The sequence below is a fragment of the Pipistrellus hanaki genome, assembly GCF_964339955.1.
Source record: "Pipistrellus hanaki genome assembly, chromosome: 6".
NCBI classification, from domain to species: domain Eukaryota; kingdom Metazoa; phylum Chordata; class Mammalia; order Chiroptera; family Vespertilionidae; genus Pipistrellus; species Pipistrellus hanaki.
The window spans coordinates 79050611-79075070 of NC_140508.1; positions in this window are offsets into that span (position 1 = coordinate 79050611).

Sequence of the window (24460 nt, forward strand, 5' to 3'; positions counted from 1 at the left end):
CTAAACCATGACCTAGGTCCATTGCTGTGAGAACATGCAAATGCAGCTCCTCTAGACTCAATGTCCTGAGGTAACCTTTCTTGGAATGTCTATTTAGCTACATCCATGCTAATATCTCTAATTCCATTTTTTAATATAAGAATTAAAAAAAATTAAAAAGCCTTATACAAGAAGCCAAAAAACACCATCATGAGTATCCTATTTAAATGCAAACTTCAGAAATTATATTTCAAATAGTCCTAAGAGGACTAATTAATAATTGTAAAGTGCTTGGGAGATGAAAAGTGCTCAATTAATGTCAATATTTATTTATTAATAATCAGAGGAGGTGCTGCTGCCATCTTGAAGTTGCCTCTTTTACGATCAAGTGCTGACTACTACCATGATTTCATCCTTTTAATTGCCTTCTCCAGTCACCACTGCCATGTGGGAATTCCAGACTTTATGCTTGTGTTTAGTACTTTATTATTTAAAAATATCACCAGTTCTACAAACATAATTAGAAAGAGCCCCTGCATATTGTGAGCAGGGAAGCTGCACATTACAATAAAAATTCAATCCTCAGATAGAAACAAAATATACTTAATAGTTAACACTAAGAACCATATACTAACACATCATAGAGGAGGAGCTAAGTAACAAGGTTACTTAAATAAATAAATGAATGAGAAACGAATTAAGCCAGTATTTTTTTTATACATAATAAATGTTGCTTTTAGCATCACATCATATTTATTTGTATAATTTGGAAGTCTACTTTCTATATTATTTGGAACTCAAGAATATGTAATTTTTTTTCATTTCTTCATTTTAGGTTGCAATCTTCATATATATCCACATGTATATTGTGTTATTTCCAATTACATGTGAAGGTATGTAAATGTAAAGATAAGTTTTTGGGTTTTTTTAAACTCAACATTGCCCTAGCCAGTTTGGCTCAGTGGATAGAGCATTGGCATGTGGATTGAAGGGTCCCAAGTTCCATTCCAGTCAAGGGCACATGCCTGGGTTGCAGGCTCAATCCCAGTAGAGGGCATGCCGGAGGCAGCCAATCAGAGATTCTCATCCTTGATGTTCCTATCACTTTCTCCCTCTCTCTTTCTGAAATCAATAAAAAATATATCTTAAAAAATAATAAATAAAAATGTCAACAAACATTTAAAATATTAAAAAGGCCCAAAGGGGCTTTGCTTTTTTACTTTAGAGTTAGATATTTTGCATTGTCCACAGTGGATACTGTTGCAAGAACTGCTGTCACAGCCTGGAGTCTATGGCTCAATTTCTATCTTGTAGTCACCTACTCATTACACACCAGAGGGAGTCAGGACTCTGGTGGAGGGGTACCAGTATTTATTATTAGTCAGAAATCACAACCCCTTCTTTAGAAGGAATAGCACATATATTTGATCAACTAGACATAGAAACCAGAAGAGAGCTGGAAATAACAGTGGACAGTCAGTAAAGATTCACCTACAATTTTAAATTGTGATCTTCAAAATCAAGCTTCAAACAAAGGGAAGAATGGGAAGGGGAATGTGGGAACCAGCAGAGAAGCAACACATCGAGTATGACATGTCAGGTCTCCTCTGATAGGTAAGGCTGAGAATCCCGGCCCATTTGTTGACTAAATAAATGTATTTTAAACACTATGTTCTCAAAGCCCTCAATTAGGCTTTGTGGCAAGTACATTTAAGTGACACTTTGAAGCTTTGAAATACAAATATGGTGAGGAACAGCCACAAATAGTATTTAGGCTAAAACACTCAGCAAACGAGTGACAACGCAAACCCTTGCCTAGTCTTGCCATTTCCATGGGACTATGCTCAGTTCTTCATCACATACTCAATGACCTCCAGAATGGGGCTTGGTAAAAAAAAAAAAAAAAAAAAAAAAAAAAAAAAACTTACACAGGTGAGAGAAAAATATTTAGATGAACATTTTAAAAGTTGATATAGGGCACATGCCTCTTGTCAGAAAATCAATCCCGGAGGAAGCAAGAACCTGTAATGTCTTTTCCATATAGGCAAATTAGAGAGTTTGCCAAGAGCTCAGCATGCTTCCTTTGTGACTGGCAATATTTTGTGGTCTCATTTCTTACCATGTGACAGGCAAATGCAAACTTGACCTGTTGAAAATACCACTGTAGTGATATAATAATATATTTTTTAAGATTTTTGAGTTTTATCTCATCTACCATATAACTAATTCCTTAAAGATAATGGCCAGTTCTTGCTTGGTACATGTGTACATTGCCAGATGCACACCCCAGAAGGACTATAGCCGGGCAGATCCCTAGAAAGCAGATAGGATCAATATAAGACGTCTACAGCTACATTCTCACACCAGTGCTACAGATACATGGGAAGCCAGAGGGAACATTTTCAGTCTTAATATTTTGTTGGATCCAAATGACCCAGTATTTAGTATGGGATTATGGAATGAAGTTCATTTATATAAACCCAGTTAAATCCTGAAACTAGCTCAAAAGCTCAAATTATACCTGATGAAGACACTACTATTAAACTTACTTTCAATTTCCCATAGCAAAGAGGGTGGTTTTGATGACTGCCCTCCCATTAATGGCAGAGGCAGCCTCTAAATATTCATTGCAAATATCTTTTAGGAAGTGCTTGGCATCTCTGTGTATTCTCCAACCTATATTTAAAATGGCCTTGCTTTTTTCTGGTTTCCCACATATTCATCCTGTTGGTTAAAAAATCAGTTGTTCTAAAGTACACGTTTAAATAAATATCCATTTCTTTTGCTTGGTATCTCTGGATAATGTGGCTTTTCAGACACACTCTTCCTCCACTCATTCAGAAGCTATCTGCAATGGTCATCTATACTCAGCAGGGCCTTGCACTGTGCTCCAGCCATCTCAAGAACCCATCTGTGGGGTAAAGTGGAGTAGATGAAGGAGTCGATGAGGAAAGTTGCCCCAAAATGTCATAAAAATGTTGTTCTATAAATGACAAAATTGTATCCCAACAACAACTGAGGAATTATGTTGAAATAAAGTTATTAGAAATTTCCTAAAATTTCATTATTGAGGAAAAACAGTTTAAGATTGAGGTAAATGTTTTTTACTAGTACTACCTTAATATCCACCACCTTTTGTTCTATTTTTCCCTCTCCTTTCCCAGCTCTTTATCACCAAATCTGTGTTTCTTACTAGATACGATCTTTCAACCATTGTTTGCCATCCATTATTCAGGTGTTTTTTGTGTGTTTTTTTTTTATATGATTTATTGATTTCAGAGAGAGAGAGAGAGAGAGAGAGAGAGAGAGAGAGAGAGAGAGAGAGAGAGAGAGAGAGAGAGAGAGAAAGAGAAAAGGAGAGAGAGAGAGAGAGAGAGAGAGAGAGAGAGAGAGAGAGAGAGAGAGAGAAAAGGAGAGAGAGAGAGAGAAAGAGAGAGAGAGAGAGAGAGAGAGAGAGAGAGAGAGAGAGAGAGAGAGAGAGAGAGAGAGAGATGGACACATCAATGATGAGAGAAAATCATTGATGGATCAATTGCCTCCTGCACACCCCCTACTGGGGATCGAGCCTGGAACCCAGGTATATGCATTGACCTGGAATGGAACTGTGACCTCCAGGTTTACAGATCGAAGTTCAACCACTGAGCCACACAGGCTGGGCCATTTTTCAGTTTAGTAGTGACAATGTTTCCTTTCATAGGAATATTAACTATGTTAAACTGCTGGTCAAATTCAATTCTAACATGCCTTATGTAGTCTCCTCAGTTATATCCTCTTTTAAACTCCTACAGCATTTTTGGACTTTTTCACATTGTTATTTAAAGTTATGTGTCCAGGTAAATACTTGTGGTGTTTTCCAAGAAAGTAAATAAGAATTTTGGAAAACTTACTTGGGGATAGAAACTATATGCCCTGTGCCTTCATATCCTCCACCCAGTCCTGGAATTTGACATGTTGTTGATTGGCTAAATCTCTATAGTAGAGAGTATACTAGAGACAACTGTTCTTTCAATTTGCTGTGGTTCTGTTCTTAGAAGATAGATGGTCTAAGCATAGCTATAGCAGAATTCTGAATAGACGGAAAGAATCCTAAGAAACACTAGTGAAAGTTATGTGATGTAATTTATAATGACAATAGTTTCTATCATATTTTACAACTTGTATAAGTTAATGTAAAATATTTTCCTAACTTTTACAAGGGAAAAATAACAAGCATAACTTCCATCAGAGCTGCAGATGAAAATTGTACAGTCTCATGTACACACACACTTGCACACACACACACACATACACACACCTCTATATATAAAATAGACATCACAGGAAACACTAAGCATCTTTGTTGGGGTTTTGACAGCTAAATTAAATTAATTTAAGTTTAATCAAATACCTTGCATTGTATATTTAAGTTGCCATTCAAATAGTACAAGTTTTTCTGCCTGTCATCTAGAATGAATTCAGTACCACACGTTTTCCACTGAATGAACAGAGCTAACTGAGGGCATCCAAGAAGAAACCTTCATAGATAATTGGCTAGTTCGGGGAGCTAGTGTAGCGGAACATGATTCCAGATTGAGTCAAATTCTGGAACTCTCCTGAAGAGAAGACTAATGGATAGGAGAAACAAGGTTATATGCCAATAAAAAAATGAGTGTACATTCATTTCTACCAATGTTTATTTTTTTTCCTAATATACGGGTATCTCTAGGAACACATTTATTAAACTTTTTTTTTTTTTTTTTTTTTTTACTTTGAAGAACAAGGGCAAATTTATATTAACTATAGGAACACATTTACAAAACTTTTTTTTTTTAAATATATTTTATTGATTTTATACAGAGAGGAAGGGAGAGAGAGAGTTAGAAACATCGATGAGAGGGAGTCATCAATCTGCTGCCTCTTGCACACCCCCCACTGGGGATATGCCCGCAACCAAGGAACATGCCCTTGACCGGAATCGAACCCGGGACCTTTCAGTCCCCAAGCCGACGCTCTATCCATTGAGCCAAACCATCCCGGCTACAAAACTTTTTTTTAACTTTGAAGAAGAACAAGGGCAAATTTATAGAAGAATAGGCCTTAGCTTGGTAGCTCAGTTGGTTAGAGCATTGTCCTGATATGCCAAGGTTGCAAGTTCAATCCTCATCAGGGAATATATAAGAATCAACCAATGAATGCCTAAATAAGCAGAACAACAAAAATTGATATTTCTCTCTATTTCTCAAATCAATAAATAAAAACAAAATTAAGAAAATAAAGAACACTGAGCATATAAATTATCCTTTTTCTTCCCCCCCACAAAAACAAAAAACAAAAAACTCGCTTAATAGAGACTTGAATGGAATTGTTACCATGACTTCATCAAGCACAAGGAAGCTCTAGGCTGAAATTTACCTCTTGTGAAATTTAATTGCATCCCTGACAATATCAGAAATTCAAATGCCTTTTTAGGCCTAGTGTTCTCCTGTACCCCTCTCAGGTTCAATCCCAGGTCATGGCATATACAGGAGGCAACTGATTTATGATTCTCACCTACATTAATCTCTTTCTCTCTTTCCCTCATCTCCCTTCTTCTTTCTCTAGAAACAGTGAAAAACACATCCTCAGGTAAAGATATTTTAATGAATTTTTGTCCAAACAAACATGATTATATTTGATATTAAAAGATAAAATAGCCCTAGCTAGTTTGGCTCAGTGGATAGAGCATCAGCCTGCAGGGCTGAAGGATCCTGGGTTAGATTCCAGTCAAGGGCACATACTGGTTATGGCTTTATCCCCAGCCCTGGTCAGGGTGCATGTGGGAGGCAACCAATCAATGTGTGTCTCTCACACAAGTGTTTCTTCTTGTCTCTCCCCTTCCTTACTACTTTCTCTAAAAATCAATGGAAAAATATCCTTGGGAGATGACAAATAAATAAATAATTGTCCTTTGCACTCTATCTCTCTAAACCATCCACCCATCATTTATCTATTTTAAATCATAATCTGTCCATTTTTCTAACAGGACACTTCATTCATCAGTCATATTTACATATTTTAAAAATATATTTTATATCTATTATCTACCAAAAGCCACACAATATCATATATAAATTCACAAAAACTTATCTATAAAAATATATCTGCAGGCTCTGTAAATACAAATATATTTATCATCAGCTATGTTTCTGTTTTTTATATCACCTGTAATCTATATCATAAAACCTATGTCTTGGTTTTGATATCCTGAAAATAGATTCTTCTATGGTCAACTCATTGCCCCCTTCTTCCTCTCTTTCATTGTTCTAACAAATATGCTCTCCTGCCAGATCCTTGGTTTCTTTGAGGATGCTGCCTTACTCACTATTGAACTTTCCATAAAAGTAGCAGAATAAATTATACATAATATGTGTCTATTGCATCTTTGATAAATTAACAAATCATTCATGTTTGATTTCAATGAATGAGAGGAGACTCAACTTTCATATTTTAACACTCTTTATTTTTCCTGACATGGGATAGCCTGGATATTTGTCACAATGTTCTCTTCTATGTGGCAGTGGGATGCTACCTTTCCCTAAACAAACTCACTGTTTAGCTTTGTTGTATTTGACCAAAGAATAGAGATGAAGTAAGGCCTCCACAGGATAGCAGTCCCATTCACTAAAGTAGGTGTGTCCCACCCCTAGATATTGAGCAATGCTCAGGTTGTTGGTAGTATCTTCCCTTTCTTCACAATTTATCCAACCTCCCAATTCAGAGGCCGAGTAGGACCCACTGGACCTAGTCTGGGTTACAAGCATCACTACTTATATTGCAAGGTATCTTTGCAAGAAGGCATTACCCTCTCACTGTGTGTACTCAGAAGCTAGAAATACAAGAATTAAACAGATTCTTGTAACACCAAAAGCAAGGAGAATGGAAAAAGAAACAACTCTATTGAGTAGATTGTCTAAGTCATATTATAATAATGGCTTGGATGTTCTGATAAGATGAGTTACATTAACCACAGAATGACCTTCCCTTTGACAAATGGCTCAATGTAAATGAAATATATTATAGAAGTACAAATAAACACATCAGCTTTAAAAGGAATAGTTATCTAAAGAATCATCTAGAGCTGGGTGAGTCACATTTCATGTTAGTTTTCAAAGATGATTGCAAAAGTAGAATGGTATCTTCAACTTTTGTGAGAAAACCAATGGAAAAAATTAGACTTGTAATTAGGCAAGATGCCTTGCCAGATGACACAATTTGAAATATTTTTATTAAGTAAGTATTCTCATTTTGTAGACCAACAAGAGTGATTTAACAGAAAGTTCTTTTCTGGCCCCCCTCAGCGTGCTTTCAATAGGTGAAAATTCGACTTTATGCATTGCATTGGGCTACAACAGAGCTGTCTGGCAAGTTGTCCTTGTTATTTCTCACCTCCCATTCGCTCCCCAGTGGAAGGGCTGGCTTGATTTTGTGGATCCAAGGGTTAGAATAAAAAAATTATCTTTTTTAAGACTACAGCCACAAATACATGGTGTCCTTTCAGTTTTAAATAATTTATACTGTGCCCAACCAGCATGGCTCAGTGGTTGAGCATCAACCCATGAACCAAGAGAGCAAGATTCAATTCCCAATCAGGGCACATGCCCAGGTTGCAGGCTTGATCCCCAGTAGGGGCATGCAGGAGGCAATCAATCAGTGATTCTTTCTCATCATTGATGTTTCTTCCACTCTCTCTCCCTTTCTGTCTGAACTCAATAAAATATGTTTTAAAAAAATAAAATACAAGTTAATAAATTATACTGCCATGTACAAAACACTGTCATCTCTTTCTTCTCTTCAATCACTCCATTGCATGTATAATTATCCCCCTCTCCTGGGTTCTTTGAGGGTAATGCCTTAGTCACTACTGAATTTCCCATAATTTTAACTAAAATGCATTGCATAGTATGCATCTATTGAATCTTTGATAAACACATGAATGATTCATGTTTGATCCCAATGGATAATAAATAGGATGAGACTCAAATTTTAATTTCAAATGTACTTTCTATTTTATAAAGTATCACCACCCACAAAAGTACAGATGAGAATTCTATCCGTTATTTCTGATAATCACCTAGGCCACCTTCTGTTGACTTTCCAACACATTTCTCTATTCTCTAGCACTCTGTACACCTTGCACCACAACCACTTTGGCCTTAACAAACAGTTGTTCTCCTTACATGCAATCTAGTATTTGTCTCTGGTTTAATGCGCAGAGCTCATAACAGAAAAACCTCCTTTGTTCCTTCTTTTACTCATCTACATTAAACTGTGCTGTTTAGTCCAGTGGTCAGCAAACTCATTAGTCAATAGAGCAGTAAACCACAACTCATGAGCCACATGCAGCTCGCAACCACTGGTTAGTCCAATCTTAAAAAGAAAAAGAAAGGCTAAGAAATGTGGAGTCAAAAGAGGTTTGAACATATAACTTTGAATAAGACAGACAACAAGATTATCATAAATGAGAAAAGGAGACAAATGAAATATCAGAGGCAGGAGGAGGGTAAGGTACAGACCAGGACCAGACTATATCATGAGAGTCTAGAAATGCAGGGAGCGCCAAAGCAGAGTGATTTAAGATAAGCAGGTGGACAGAAGGGAAGTCTGGAGGAATTATAAAAAACCATGCTGCTGCCATACTGGACATTTGGAGTAGGCACAATTTTATACACCCCACTTACACTGGATATAAGCACCAATAAGTCACCCACAAGCACTTGTGAGTGTATTTTTTTTTTTCAGAAGCACCAGATGTATTTCTCATAAGAAGTGAGGAAAACAAGTTGGGGATTAATTATAGATGTAGGAAACTGCAAGAATAAAACCTGAATTCAAGATCTTTGAGATACAATATCTAAACTGCAAACAAACAAAAACCTATTAAAATGGTTTAGTTTTATGACACTGCATTTATTATTTTTTAAGTTTCTTTTCAATTTAGTTATTGCAATTTGGTATGTTCAAAAGCAGTACTGCTAGTTTAATCATTGGATTTTGTAATTGACACATCCAATTTTTTTCTAAGTCTCATTTGGGAAAAAAAAAAAAGATATGGCAAGAGAAAGGGCTATTGATTCAAATCCTGACTTTCACCAGCCTTTCATTATACTATGGTGTTCTTTTCAAGCAAATTAAAAACCTTGGAAAGATAGTGATGTGCCTTGTGTGCAGGAAACACTAATAATATGCATATGTGTTATAGTTATCCCGACACATCACACATGGCCCTCAGTAAGAATAATGTTGATGGCATTGCAGATTAAAAAAAAAAAGCAATACAGTGCTTTGTGTTTTGCAAGTGCACAGGGTGACTCTTGTTTAATATGGTGATTCAGCCCTAGCCAGTTTAGCTCAGTGTATAGAACATCAGCCTGCAGACTGAAGGGTCCCAGGTTTGATTCCAGCCAAGGGCTCATGCTTGGGTTGCGGGCTTGATCCCCAGTAGAAGCCAATCAATGATTCTCTCTCATCATTGATGTTTCTATTTCTGCATTCCTTTCCCTTCCTCTCTAAAATCAATAAAATATATTTTTAAAATATGGTGATCAAATGCCTACATTTACCTCCACTTCTTATTTAAAAAGAGAGAGAATAAAAACAGAATTAAATCTCTAAACACTACTAGGAAAGAGAATGGCAGAAGAGCCATTATTCAACATTAGATTTCAAAGCATTTCTGGGAGATGGAAAATGGATGAGAACCATGTAATTGAACAATCAACAGCCCAGAATTAACACAGGAAGAGATGGTGGTGAAAGAGAGAGCTAATCTTCTAGGCAAATCCCAAAGGCTTTTGGAATAAAATTAGTAAGTATAAGTATAAGGGTGTGATCATGAAAGTGAGCCAAAATTGGTGGGTGGAGAAAATAGAGGATCTGACTAAAATTCTTTCTCTACATCAAAGGACCAATCTAGTTCCTAACTCCTCTACTTTCTCTCCCACACTCCTAGGCATAACAGGAGTATAAGAAATCACACATTGACCCAAGTCAAAAGAAAACAAAGTTAAATAATAATCACCATAAGAAAAACATTGATCCCTTCTTTTAAAAAATGTAATGCATTGCTTAGGTAGAATTAGAACCACTACCTTCTTCCCATTTTGGTAATCCCCTACCAAACCCAGACTCCCAGTGATTTAAGTGCCTACCTGGCCAGGTCAGCTTTCTTACTGAAAAATCTTGCAGGGAAAACAAGTAAGAGATATATAGCAGTAGAGAAAATCCAATTCACTACTTGGATAATTTAACTCAATATTTGCTATTTATATATGCATAAATAATTTATAATCACCCAAGTATATGAAAAAATTAGCAGCATTAAAATGGCAAAATAAGCAAACACAACAATCCCAGTGGAAATAGAAATAACTCATTGAAAAGAAGAAACTTGAAAAATCTACTTAGTATTCTGAGAGAGATTTAAAGGGTGATATATAAAAAAAAACAAAACAGAGTAAGATAAAAGTCAAGAATCTCTACATAAACATAGAGTTTCTACAAAGGACAAAGAGACAGAAAATATGGGGTAAAATATAAAAGGCATAGGAGAACAATCAAGGATACCAATCAACATCAACAAATATGAGGTGCAGAAGGAGAAAATAGAGGAGAAGAAATAAGCAATATATAACTCGGGGGAATTTTGCATATTTGAAAAAAGGCATAAATCTTTCTATTTAAAGGGTGCCCCGATTATGCAAAAGAATGGGTTAAAAAAATACCTACTTCTAAACATAACATCAGAACATAAAAAGAAAAACAACAAAAAACAGCCAACTGAGACTTTGCCAGTTACTTTAGCAACTGATCCTGGTCCATAGGTCTAATCCATGCAGACTGGGCTGAATTTTTTTTTTTAAGAGAGATAGGAAGGTAGAGGGAGAGAGCAAGGGAAATGTCTATGCAAGAGCAAAACATCGATGGGTTGTCTCCTGCATGCCCCCAAATGGGGATTAAGCCCCAACTTCTAGCAACCTGGGCATGTGCTCCAACCATGACCCTTCAGTGCACTAGAAGACACCCAACCAATTGAACCACACTGGCCACTGCTAAAATCTTTATATATTTTAATCTAATCACAAAAGTGTCACAACCATAGTACTACTTAGTGATCAGAATGGCAACTCAGAATTCCTGGCATTTACTAGTGTCTACTTTTCATTCAATGGGCTGCCTTTCCCAGGACACGTTATTGTGGACCCTTTTTGCATAGTCATAGCCTAACTCCAGAGTTTCTCTTGCTTAATAACTTACATTACTGACTAGAGGCCCAGAGCACAAAATTCATGCATGGGCAGGGCAGGGGGGCATAGGAGGGGGGCTCACCAAGCCTGTGCCCTTTCACAGTCCAGGGTCCCTCAGGGGATGTCCAACCACACTTTTAAAATATCACCCTGTACTTAATTTTTTTTTACTAACTCCTTTTAAACTCCCCTCACTCTCACATTCTTTCTATTTAACTATTTTCCTGGCCTCACCCCATTTTAGCATCCTTCTCTTTTCTGCTTTCATTCCCTCCCTCATTTGAACCTCCTACAGGCCCTCTCCCTCCCTTCCTTCTCCCTTCTATCCCTTCATTCCCCATGTCTGTCCCCTTCTTATTCCTCCCCATCTCCCCTGCATTCGCCTTTCCCTTGTGAGCCTGAACCATGAATCCTTCCCTCCTTCCTTATTATTAACCCCCTGCCCTCCACCATGTTCACTGGTTTCTCTTTTAAACCTTCCCCTTTCCTCTCTGGAACCTGCTTCCAGGCCCTCCTGAGCACACTTTGATATTAAAGTTTCCAAAGTTTCCGTTGGGGGGGGGGGGGAGGGGCGTTAACCCCTCCTCTACCCCCTTTCTCCGCGCCCCCCCCCCCCCCCGCCCCCGGCGCGCCCAGGGCCCAGCCCTTACCAGGCCTTCACTGCCCTCCCTTCCTCCCTTGCTCACCTCCCCACTGCCATTCTCTTCCCTGCCCAGGATGCCCCAACTTCTGGTGAACAAAGTACACTTAACGTGCCACCAACCTAACCCTGGCTAGTGTCTTTGGGGTCCAGCCGTCAGGACAAAAGCGGTACCCTCTATAGTGTCCAACTCCACCCCAGCTAAGCTGCACCTCCCCTCCCAGTGCAGGGCACCCTACCCAGAGAGTGTGGCCGAGGCCCGCATGGCCTGAGTGTTGTTGCTGTGAAGCAGGAGTGCCTCCGCCTGGAAGGCCTTGGACTGTCCACCCCTCCATCCCAACAGCCCTTGCAGTTGCTGAGCAGGGGGCAGGGACGCAGTCTGCTGATTAGTAATTACGTGAAAGTGTCCCAACCAATTGGTATATTATTCTATTATTAGATATATATTATTCTATTACATATATTTTATTACTATAACTACTAAGTTTATAATTATTTTCTTCCTTTATTGAGTTCTATCTTCTTTTGACACCGGTCTTGCTACTTGATAGGAAAGTATACGAACTCCTTGAAAGTACGCTAGCTTCCTTCCCCACATCTCCCTGGAAATTTCTCAGAGACTTGCTCTTGTTTAGAACAATTCCCATGTCAGCATCAGAGCTTCCCTGAGAGTTCCGAGCAAGGGCTTCAGCATCTAGTAACTTTTGTAACGGTCTGACTCCATGATAGTTGTGGGAATAATGCCTATGCATCTCCTGCTCTTTGACCTCTTTGATTTCCTTTGGCCACCCAAAGACAGTCACATCTAGTTCTCATTTCTCTTCCTGACTAATCTGAAAGCCTAAGCTCCTCTTAGCAACATCAGGGGCTCTGGAACCCACAGGAATGGTGCGCTCATTGTGTGGCTGCTTGTGGGCAGCTGAGATGGGAGTCCAAATGTCATCAGACAAAGAGAGATTCAGCACCATGTTCTCAAACCAACTAGGAAATCATTTAAACTAAGTTCTATATTCACTTCTACAGAGAAAATGGAGTTCTTTCAAATAAAGGGAACCCTGCTGATCTGAAAATACAACCTACTCAAACCCGATTATATTTCCTATCTCCTTAAAGTTTTGTACTTCGACGTTCTTCTGATGTCATGTATCATCTTTGCTATTAATAGCTTTTGCAGATGCAGAAAATGGATTTGTAAAAGTGACGGAGGCTGACGATAGAATCTTCTATATGCGGCACTTGTCAAAGCACATTTTTAGTGTATTTCCAGTTTAAGGTTCCACGCATTAGGGATGAAACTAGAAATTTCTAAAATAAAATCAACCAGGATCATGTGGTGACTGAAAGTCCTATTAATTAAGGAATGCTTAAGGGAGCTAAGATGTGCAACCCAGAAGAAAAAGAAAGGAGGAGACAATGGATTTTGAATGTGTAAAATGAGGAGCTGGAAGCAATTTTGTGTCCAGTGTACAAAGCATGTAAGAGCTTGAATTCTGCAATCAAGCAGAATTGGGCACGGATTCTAACTCTCCATCTATTAGTCGTATGAACATCAACAAAATCATTCTAGTACTCTAAATCTCAGTTCTTCTTTCTGTAAATTAAGGGCAAACAGCAATCTTCTAACATAAGATTTCCGTGATAATAAATGAGAACATAGCCCTGGCCAGTTTGGCTCAGTGGTTGTGCGTCAACCCATGAACCAGGAAGTCACAGTTCAATTTGCAGTCAGGGCACATGCCTGGGTTTGGGTTCAGTCCTCAGTAGGGGCATTCAGAAGGCAGCTGATCAATGATTCTCTCTCATCATTGATGTTTCTATCTCTCTCTCCCTCTCCCTTCACTCTGAAATCAATAAAACATTAAAAACAACATAAACACATGCAAATTATATTATGTGTTAATACATAGAAAAAAAATTCTGTTACTAAAACTCATCATTATTATTACTATTTTATCATATATTATTAATACGAAGGAAAAAAACAAATACTAAGAAATAAATGTCTTACATAAATAAAAGGATGACTTTCTTAGCAAATGAAACAACCATGGGATGGAGAGTTCAATGAACTAATGAGCTTCCAATGGCCATCTCACAGGAATTCTGTAATTAAAAGGAGTTTCTGCATTAAGAAGGAGGTTATACCTGGTGATCATTAAAATCCCTCTTACTTTTCAGATATAATGTAATGATTAAGTTCATGTAGCTCATTAGTGCCAGTAAGTGTAGGGGTGTGGACGTGGTCCCAAATTGTTCTTTTTTCTAGTTAATAATGAGAGGGGCTGACTATGGAGTATCCAGTCACCGTCTGCATAGGGAGGCTGAGTGAAGTTGCTTCTTGAACCTCGTGAACCAGCAGCCTCTCTTTTTTCTTCCTATTTCATCATGAAAGCTTTAGTAGCAGAAACTGCCTGTCCTTCCCTTCCTGTCCCCCCCCCCCCCCAAAATGACAAAATGACATTGTTTCCCACTCCCTGGGGAATGATTTATCTTAACAGCCCTGGAAACATGCTGCAAAGATGTGAGAAAGAGGATGGCAGGATCTGTTGATAAGGAGACAAAATGACGGAATTCAGAAGGAAAAAAGAAAAAGAAAAGAAATTTGAAATCAAGGGGCCTGTGGGTTCCATCTGATCCTCTCTCCTCTGGCCTGGGGGAGTCTCAGAATCATCTCAGGGGATCATCAGTTTTCTTTCAAATGACTCAATCAATGGGCTTCTAATAGAGTCTAATGGATCTCACTATTAGCAGACTTTTTTTTTATGTTCAGACTAAAATTTTCCTTTGATTAATTTAACCTATTTCTCTTCATTAGATGATGACAGTAATTTTGAAACAAAGGAAAACATGCAAATTTCGAAGGAGTCTCTATGGAAACTTTTGCTTAAAATATTTTACTTTTGCAGAAAAGCAGCACATTTACTGTTCTAATATCCTCGAATGAAGTTTCCCAAACAGGAAGGATGACCCAGGAGCCCATCCTTTCCCTGATGTGCATATTTCTACCCATTAGATGAGGATTAGAGGGACCCAAGAAAGGTTGCCTGCCCACCCACATCAGGCCAGTGTGCCTGACATGATCTGCTGAGACTCCAGACGTTACTGTAAATGTTACTAGATTCTTTCAATCACTAGAATACCTTTGAAAGTTGTGTGAATTAGTGAGAGAGGGAAAATCACTCTAAGGGGAACAGTCATCATAATGTGAGATAGAACTTCAGGAGCCATGACGTGTGGGTCTTGGCTGTGCCACTAGCATTATCTTAGACAAAAACTCATCTCTCAAAGCCTCAATGCTTGTGTGTAAAATGGTCACAGTAATCTGCCGTAAGACATTAGACATATGGGTGTGAGAGTTGGGAAAGATGTATTGAAAATGTTTCAAGATGACAGCAAACAGGCAAGAACAGACAAATATAATCAATTGTGAATTTTTAAACATATTTTTATTGATTTTAGAGAGATTGAGAGGAATAGAGAGATAAAAATTTGTATGAAATTGAGGAAAGGAAGCTCATATAGAAGCAAAGTGATGGTGAGGTTTTTATTCAATGATAAAAAGATCCTCCCAGTGATGGGAGGATACAGGAGGTGGCATACCAGGCAAGGGAACATCTGGAGTTTTATACTGATAATAAGGTATTTCAGGAGCAATGAGCAAATGACTCGAGTTAAACAAAGACAAGTATTGGAGAAAGAACAGACAAATGATGAAATAGTTGGGGGAGGTCCAGGATAGGAAGAATATGAAAAGCTAGATAGGCATTTTCCCAAGTTGAGCTATCCCTTTTGAAGAAGTTCATATCCTCCTTTTAAATAAGCCATGGTATGTATCCCAAAGAATATCACAAGTGTATCACCCTGTGTCATGAACATTAGAAAGGTAGTATGCATAATATAAAAACTCTGGACTCACCATGAGGAAATCTGAGTTAATTTAAAACCTATTTCCTTGCCAGAAATGGCACCTCATTTATCCTCCCATGATTAAATACCAATATTGAGACTCCCCAAACCTAATCACATTGCTCCTAAATGAACTCCCTTTCCTCAATTTTATGTAATTCAATTAATTACTTTGTCTGTTATTGCCTGCTTTCAGTCATCTTGAAACATTTTCAATAAATCTTTCCAAAAGTTCACACCAATGTATAATAATCTAATTATATGCAGAAAAATCTGAGCATGTGACTTAACTTTGGGCAAGTCACCTAATCTCTCTCTCTGCCTCAATGTTTACAGCTGTAAAATAGGTGCAATGCAAGTGCATAGCCATAAGGATGTTTCAGTGATTAAATGAGATCATGTGATGTATACAAAGTGTTTTGTACAGTTTCAGGCAGAAAGAAAGTACTCAATAAGTGTTAGTTTAAAAATAATTCAAAGAAATCCTAGCTGGTAGGTTGAGCCAATTACTTTAAATGTAATCATCTCTCAGATAATTTTATAAGTAGCTCATAAAACAAAATTTGCATTATTATATACTATAGCTAAGATCTGAAAATAGCCAAAGTGTCTATCAATAAATAAATGGATTAAAAAACAGTGGTACATTTACACAATGAAATACTATGCAGCTATAAAAGAGAAGGATCCTTGACCTTTTGAGACAGAATGGAGAAACCTGGAGAGTAGTACTCTAAGGGAAATAATCCTGTCAGAGAAAGAAAGTATCATATAATCTCACTTACAGTATATGTGGAATCTAATAAAGAAAATAAACTGATGAGAGAGAGAGAAGGAAAAAAAAGATCCTGACATTGAAGCATGCAATAGACTGACATATTTCAGAGAGAAGGAAGGGGAAAAGAGGAGAAGAGATTAACCAATGAGCTTATATACATATATGTATAACTCATGGACAGACAATAGTGCAGGGAGGGCCTGGAAAGGGGACAAGAGGGGGCTGGAATGGGTCAATGGGGGGGGACATCTGTAATACTCTCAACAATAAAAAAATAACTTGAAAAAACATGCAACGCTTGCAAAATCCCCTAACACAATGAAGAGTAAGTGACTGCATTGACTGTAGTAGAAATGTGAGAACAGAGAGTGATTGTGGGGCTAACTTTGCAGGTTGTCCTGAGAAATTGTGATATGAGGTGTCAGTACAAAAAGCAGGCACTTAGCAAGTTCTAGTGGAATCCAGATTCAACAAAATAACAGAAAAAAATTACAAGAAGGGCAATATTACATAGGTACCCCATGGTGCTGCAGTAGTCATTGAGAGTTTATTAAATGCTACTTGAACGAAAAGGGTTGCAATTGTCTTCCCACCACCTTTCTGGTGGTTGCCCTTCCTGATAATAATCTAGTTTGTTGCCCAACTACACAGAGCTTTCCTTTCCTGTCACATTTTCCTTCTTCCCATTCACCAAACATTCCTTAATCCATGATGATGATTGGTTGGGCTTATTAATTCACCTCACAAGTGTTTTTGCTGAAGATAAAAACCCAAAATCTGCTGTAAAGCAAAGAGTATCCTTATATTTTATGTAATAAAACCATTGATTACCAACAGAAAGCAAACCATGTTTATCTGGAGCCCCTAGCTCTCGTAGCAATAATACTTACCTATAGGAAAATAGAAGCTTCTCAGCTTTGCACCTCTGGCCAGTAATGCCCTGTGCAAATGAATTGAGAGATTTTCTCAGCTTGTGTTCCTATGCTACAAAAAAGGAAATAGCCCAAATTGCACCTACTTGGGCCTGAATTATTGACTTCAGCTTTGAAGTGCAAATGAGCTGAATGAAAACATACTTAAATTACAACACAAAAACCATTCCTACTAGCTGATTGATGGTGCATTAACTGTCTTGTAAGGAAAGCCTTGTATTGCTATGGATTTGCAATCCCCTGGTCCAATTATCCCACAGGTGAAGGCAAATGCTAACCACCATATGAACTAGTCAATAGTGGTCATTTCTTAAAATTCTTTACTTTCTCCTTTTTCTGGCAATTTGAGTTACTGGGCTTCGCATAAAGCAGTTCTTTTGTGGTTGATTGACCCCGCTGTTTCTAAAGGTAGACTTAAGGTCTTGAGCTAGGAAAACAAACTGCTATACACAACTTCTCAGTAGGCAAAAATCATCAGTATTTATTGTGAATGCAAACTCCTTTGGAAACTTCTAATCACCATAATCCGTCTATATAAAAATAATCCCTGACTAAATGAATATGTCTGGAAAGAAAAATGAACAGAGCATTTATACGACCACACAAATGCCATGTGCAAAACACTAAAGGGTCTTCGGTATTTGCAGCTTCTAAGAAAATGAACCTTTTATAGAGCCTGCCTGCGTATGATTGACAGAACGTAGTAATGGTAGGACTCTGGGTAACTCTTTCACGAAATCACAGATATTTCAATGCATCAATGTATTCTTTCTTCAGCACTTCCCATCTGTACCATCTTAAATCATATATCAGGAATAATTGAGAGGCTCTGCACCAAAATGTCTCCTGGGAGCCTCTGGGTTATGTTAGCTTGGCATAATTTGCTTCAGAAAAGCATCCTTTCTTTGTTGGTAAAAGTAACAGATAGATAATGTTTCACATTCCCTTCTATTAGGGTGTCATAAACACCTCTTCTGTAAGATTAAGACTTTTAACAACCCATTAATTCATCTTTACTATTCATCCAAGAGGACTGTCATTTCATATCCTAAAGATAGATAGATAAATAAATAAATAAATAAATAAATAAATAAATAAATACTTTAGGGGGGGGGGGGGGGAAGGAACCAGATTAAAAAGAGGACAAATAATGTTACTTCTGCTTTCTCTTCTACAGGTTCCTATATTAGGGACAATATTTTAAAATTCAATGAAAATTTTAATACTGAAGCATTCACCTTTTTAAACGTAGAAATTATAATGGCTCCAAGAGTTTTTGGACACAGATCTTAACACCGTGTTCCCCACTATTAAGACAAAGAAGGTCTTGAAGGAATGAAATGCGGAGACAATTTTCCAAATTTATTGTACTTCACTTATCACTTTAATCAGTTTTCTCACAGCATCACCAAGCACATGTGAGAGAAGAGTGAGATCATTGAGTTAAATTCCTATTGCTCACGAAGAAAGGCCAGAACAAAGGGGTCTTGCTAGCCAACAAATGAACTAGTCAGACTCCAAATAATTAGCAGGTATCAGTTCAGTGGTGCTGAAGTTTGAATTCCTTAACAAAGGGGTAAAATGATCATGTGAGAGGAACCAAATGAGAAAAAAGAAAAATAGATGAATCCATTTGACTATAAAATTATACCTAAGCCATTTCCCCAGATTAGATAGACCTAAAACCCCACATTTTGCAGCTTCAAAATGATTTCAGAAAAGTTTTTATTATTATCATTGTTCAATTTCATGCGTCTCTGCACTTGAACTTGCAGCCAGGAGCAGGAAGTTGAACTGCCAGAAATGCTGTGAAGAAACTGTGTTTTTCATGGCATTTCTAGCCAACATTTTTAGGCCCAGGAGATTCGAGGACACATCCCAACTTTTTACTGCTAATATGATTGGAACTCTGAATCTTCTGAGATTTTTTTTTCCCTTTCTCAAACAGAATTAAATTATTAAGGAAGCAGAAGAACAGAATACTATTTCAGAAGTTATTTTATGTACAGGATGCAATATCTGCAGGCTCCAGATTTCTGAAATGTTACTTCTCTACTCTGCATATTAAGTGTACTTGCTATAAAACTAATTATTATGCATACTATCAAGAGTGACCAATGTTTCTTGTGCATAGCCTCCTGGTGAAATTTCAATCTCTCCTTGATGAGTATTCAGTTTAACAAGAAAATGTATATGCTTAATAATCATCATAGCATAGCTATGTTCTATGTAGAACATACTACACTATCGCTTAATTTATCTAGCATTATAAAGGAACAGGTATTTTCCAGATAACCAGAATCGGGAAAATAAGCTTATTTCAATATAGTGTGATGGAAATCTTTCTAAGCTTTCTGATCACAGCAAACCCTAAACATCATTTCACTACTGCTTGATACATCAGTTACCATTATGATTATTTCTGTACTATCTGGAAATACATACTTTACTGATATCTTTAATCTGATTTTTTTTTGTATAACATTTTTTTTTGTTACTAACTATAATTTCTTGCAAATGTCAGTCTGCCCTGATTCAAATAAAACCTCTATCTCTTCTCTAATTTGAAACTTAAATTATCCTCTGTTATGAATAAGCAGATAATCAAGCTCAGTGTGTTCACCCAAGCTGTTAGGTATTGTAAGGAGAACATAAGTACCTGCCTTTTGTGGTTGGGTTTTTATGACAATTAATTTGTGTTGTCAGAGGATTTCTTTTCTCTGTTTATTTCCAGAAAAGGGTTTATATTCCCGTGAGACAGGATTACTGCTATAGTAATCTTTGTACATGTGTATTTATGTTTCATGAGAGGTGGGCCTCTGAGTTAAGAGGTTGATGGTATAAAAGGAATATACACTTTAGCATAAGGCACTGAATCCACATTCACAAAGACAAAGAAGACAACTCTCTGTGGAATGTAGACTAGAGGGACACTGGCATGATTACACCTGCCTGGGACATCTTGTACGGCTCTTGTTCATATAACCAATTTGTTAGGTACAACATTAGGCCTTCTCAAGAGTGAAGCATAGTCTCCAAATGGTTAAAATCATTATAAAAAGATTACAATTCATGGAGTCAGCTAGAGTTCAAATGCTGGCTCAGATACTTCCTAGTTGTTTTTTTTTTTTATCACATTCAAACAATCTAATACCTATCATTAGTATTGTTTGATGATGAAATAAATTAATCTGTACTTTTCTATTGGTAAATGATATACCGGTACACTCAGTACTAGGTATGTCAGTTGTTCTAAGTACTTTATATGATGAGAAATTTAATCCTATTGTGGCTCTATAAAGTTTGCACTATTGATACCTACATTTCATAACTGGGTGAGTTGAGGCTCAGAGTTAAAATAACTTGTCTCATGCCATATGACTAGTAAGTAAAGTAGTCAATATTTTAATCCAAGGGTATGATCCTGGAACTAATGCTCTTAACCATCCATCCATAATATAATTAGGATAATGCTGAGTAATTTTTAAAAACTGAATAATGTTAAGTTACCAAGAGAGGAAAAGAAGTTCTGCTCTATCACATTATTTTCACCTTCTCTTGCGACCTGCTGGAAATTTCTGTCTCCTTGAAGAGCTTATGGCTATAGCCAAAGGGGATTGAACACCATCTGATAAAGACTCTATGGATGTCACAGGGCAACATGTTTGGAGGAGCAGGAGAAAGACAAAAGTTTTAAAAAGGAAGGAAAATAGTAGATTTATGGCTTGAAGACAGTGTATGAAGGGGGGAGTCTCTCTGGAATGGCCACTGGATGAGGAAATGAAGTGAATAGAATAGGCCCAGGGAGAGGAAGAGAGCATAAAATATTTGCAGAAAACATGAAGTTCCTCATTAGTCATTTTTGTCTTACCCTGCTCTTGATTCTAACTTTTTAAAAATATGTATTTTTCTTTTTGATTTTTAGAGAGAGAGGCAGGGACATAGAGAGACATCAAAACATATATGTGAGAACCGAACACTGATCAGTTGTCTCCTACATGCCCCTAACAGGACTCGAACCTTTCAGTGCATGGGATGGCACCCAGATAACTGAGCCACAACAGCCAGGGCTATAAGCTGACTTCTACAATCTTTCTCTTTCCCACCTGTGTCGTGGCACACATGATCAACAAACTGGATGCTACATGGATGCCTAATTCTGTCAGTGGTATTTCTTAATAGAAACAATGTCTGATTTGTGTTTTAAAAAAGATACTGGGCTAATTAAATCAATTACTGATTACACTATTTACATTGTTTTAACTTGTTTTTTGAGGAACAAGGCTAGGTATAATAAAGAACTTCAACATTATTTTAAGCTTATGTACACAAGATATATACACACACATTCTAATTTCAATATGCAGTCATTATAAGCAAAAATAATCATTATAATATGTTTTCATAAATACAATAAGTTTTCATAATCATTATTACTATAGTGAGATAGTCCTCTCTTGTGTTATGGACAATACACTTCTGTATGTGGAGAGTGAGAGCATGTGAGCTTTGAAGGAAGCATATCACTATCTGAAACTACCATCCAGAACTTCACCTAACTTCATGGACATAAATCATGCTGCCATCACTCTGGGGAATAAAAATTGCATTTTGTAAAGGCAGTGAAACATGCTCCTTCCTTCTTCATCACCTTCTTGATCAAATAACTGTGAAGAACATGACATTATAATCATGGTCACATGACAGCTACCAGGAAACAAAGCTTACATATATATTTTTCAGTTTTTCACTGCACTTTTCCCCTCAAATCTTATTTATTTCACAATAGGTTTTCAATTTGCATTGGTATTTTAGAGTAACCACAAATAGATGAACACGAAAATAAGAGGCTGGTATTAGGAGAATTTCTATGTCAAATTTCTGGGATAGCTTGTGTCTTAAACAAATAGAAAATTTGGTTACTGTCAATTTAAATGTATTTTGAAGTATTTTTAAAATATAAAATTAAAAATGAGAAGGGTCAAGGAAGCAGTTATTAAAAAAGGCATAAGTCACATGGAAACTTAAATTTTGTTTCAGGAAAAGTTCTGATTTATGGGTTAACATGTGCCGTAGATCATCCCTGGCCTCAGATACATTTTAACTGGCTTGTTATATGTAGAAATCAATTTTGATTTTGTGGCCCTTAAAACAAATGTCAAAAGTAAAAATTACAGCAGTTGAATAGGAATGTATCATGGGAAGAATACAGAGGCTACTTAGTTCCAGATTTGGATTTGCTACAAATGAATGTACTTAGCACCTGACTTCAGCTTACTCTTGTGTAAAAGGAGACTGATAAGCATGCCGTCTTCTGACTACAATAGCCATTGTGAACATGGGCTCAACATCCATGGATCCACTTTATAGTAAGCTAGGCATGATAAAAATAGTAATCTCTAACTGTTATTGTCCTTGACTCTTAGGAACCAACACAGCTGATGCCTTACAGAAATTGCTAATGAGTATGTGTTTAACTAAATGGAATAAAACTATGAAAACAGCAAAAAGCCAAACAATTAAGAAAGGAGTTCATTCATTTAAACTACTTGAGTGAAATGACAGTTTAAATTATGAATTATGATTATCAGAAACTTTTTAAGGAAATGCAACATTTATGACACATTCTATAATGAATATAGTATAGTATTATCATGTATAACTTCCAGAGAAACCATCTTAAGAATAAATAAAATTTCACAATTAATAAATCAAACTAATACAATCAAATTAGTGTGTCTAAAACATTTGAAATGATTCTCTAAATGTTCTAAGACATTCTTCTGAGTACTTAATTAGATTCTTAATATTCTGACCAAATACTTTTTTTTTTAATGAAATGCTTTAGCTGCTCCATCCCTGATTCAGAATGTTATGTAACAAGAGGCCCAGCATGCTAAATCACATGAGACCCAGACCTGCTGTGGCACAAGGCCCAGCAATGCACCTCCTGGTGACTGGTCATTTGGTCATTATGGTGTATGGTTTTTTATAATATAGATATAGATTTGTTAATTCCAAAATAATGGAGGTACTGGTGAGGGAGATATTTAGTAGACTTCATAAAGTTTTGCTTAATTGGTATTTTTATGAGAATCATAGTGCTTTACTGCAAAGAAACAATACTAGAGAAAATCAGCAAATCAAGACCCTTTTGTAGATGATGTGGTAAAGAGAAAAGTCAACACCCTTCCTGATTTCCTCTTCCTTCTCTATGTTTTCTCCAAACAATTATTATATAGAGGAACATTTTGCCTCTCATTTGAACCTCTAGAGCACATATGTCAAACACAAGGCCCGCGGGCCAAATCCAGCCCGCCAGGCCTTGCAATGTGGCCCGCACCGCGCTGTCATCACTGCACTCCGCTGTCAGTTTATGACATTGTCAGTTTATGACTGTTCAGTAAACCATTCGGCCCTCGATTTAGGCTGGATTTTAGATTTTGGCCCCTTCTCTGATTGAGTTCGACACCCCTACTCTAGAGGCTCAAATCTACTATCTATCTGTGGATCAAACCAGATCAGTAGACAGCTGTGAAATGGCCATTTACCACATCGGTCCTATGCAGAATGGCTTTAACTCAATTAAAGTGGGACAAATAGATCCACTGATGTTAGCTGAGTCTGTGCCCACAATGGCGATAGAAGCATGACTGTGTCAGTGTAAACCAAAGCTGAATAGAAAATTACTCCCTGTGGAATATATGATTGCACTTAATAGAAGACTTTTATGTGTCTTGATTGTTTACTACATTGTGTAGTATATAGGCATGGTTTTTATTTTACTTGGTTGACCTGGCAGCCTCAGCAATCCCATGGTTTGTATATATATATATACACTGCAACAGAACATGTCCAGACTTGAGAACCAGGTCTTTGAGCAAGTAAAAGAGAACTCCAAAATTCATGCTTTTGGATAAAATTATATAAAACAACCAAACATGAAATATTGCAGGAAACACAG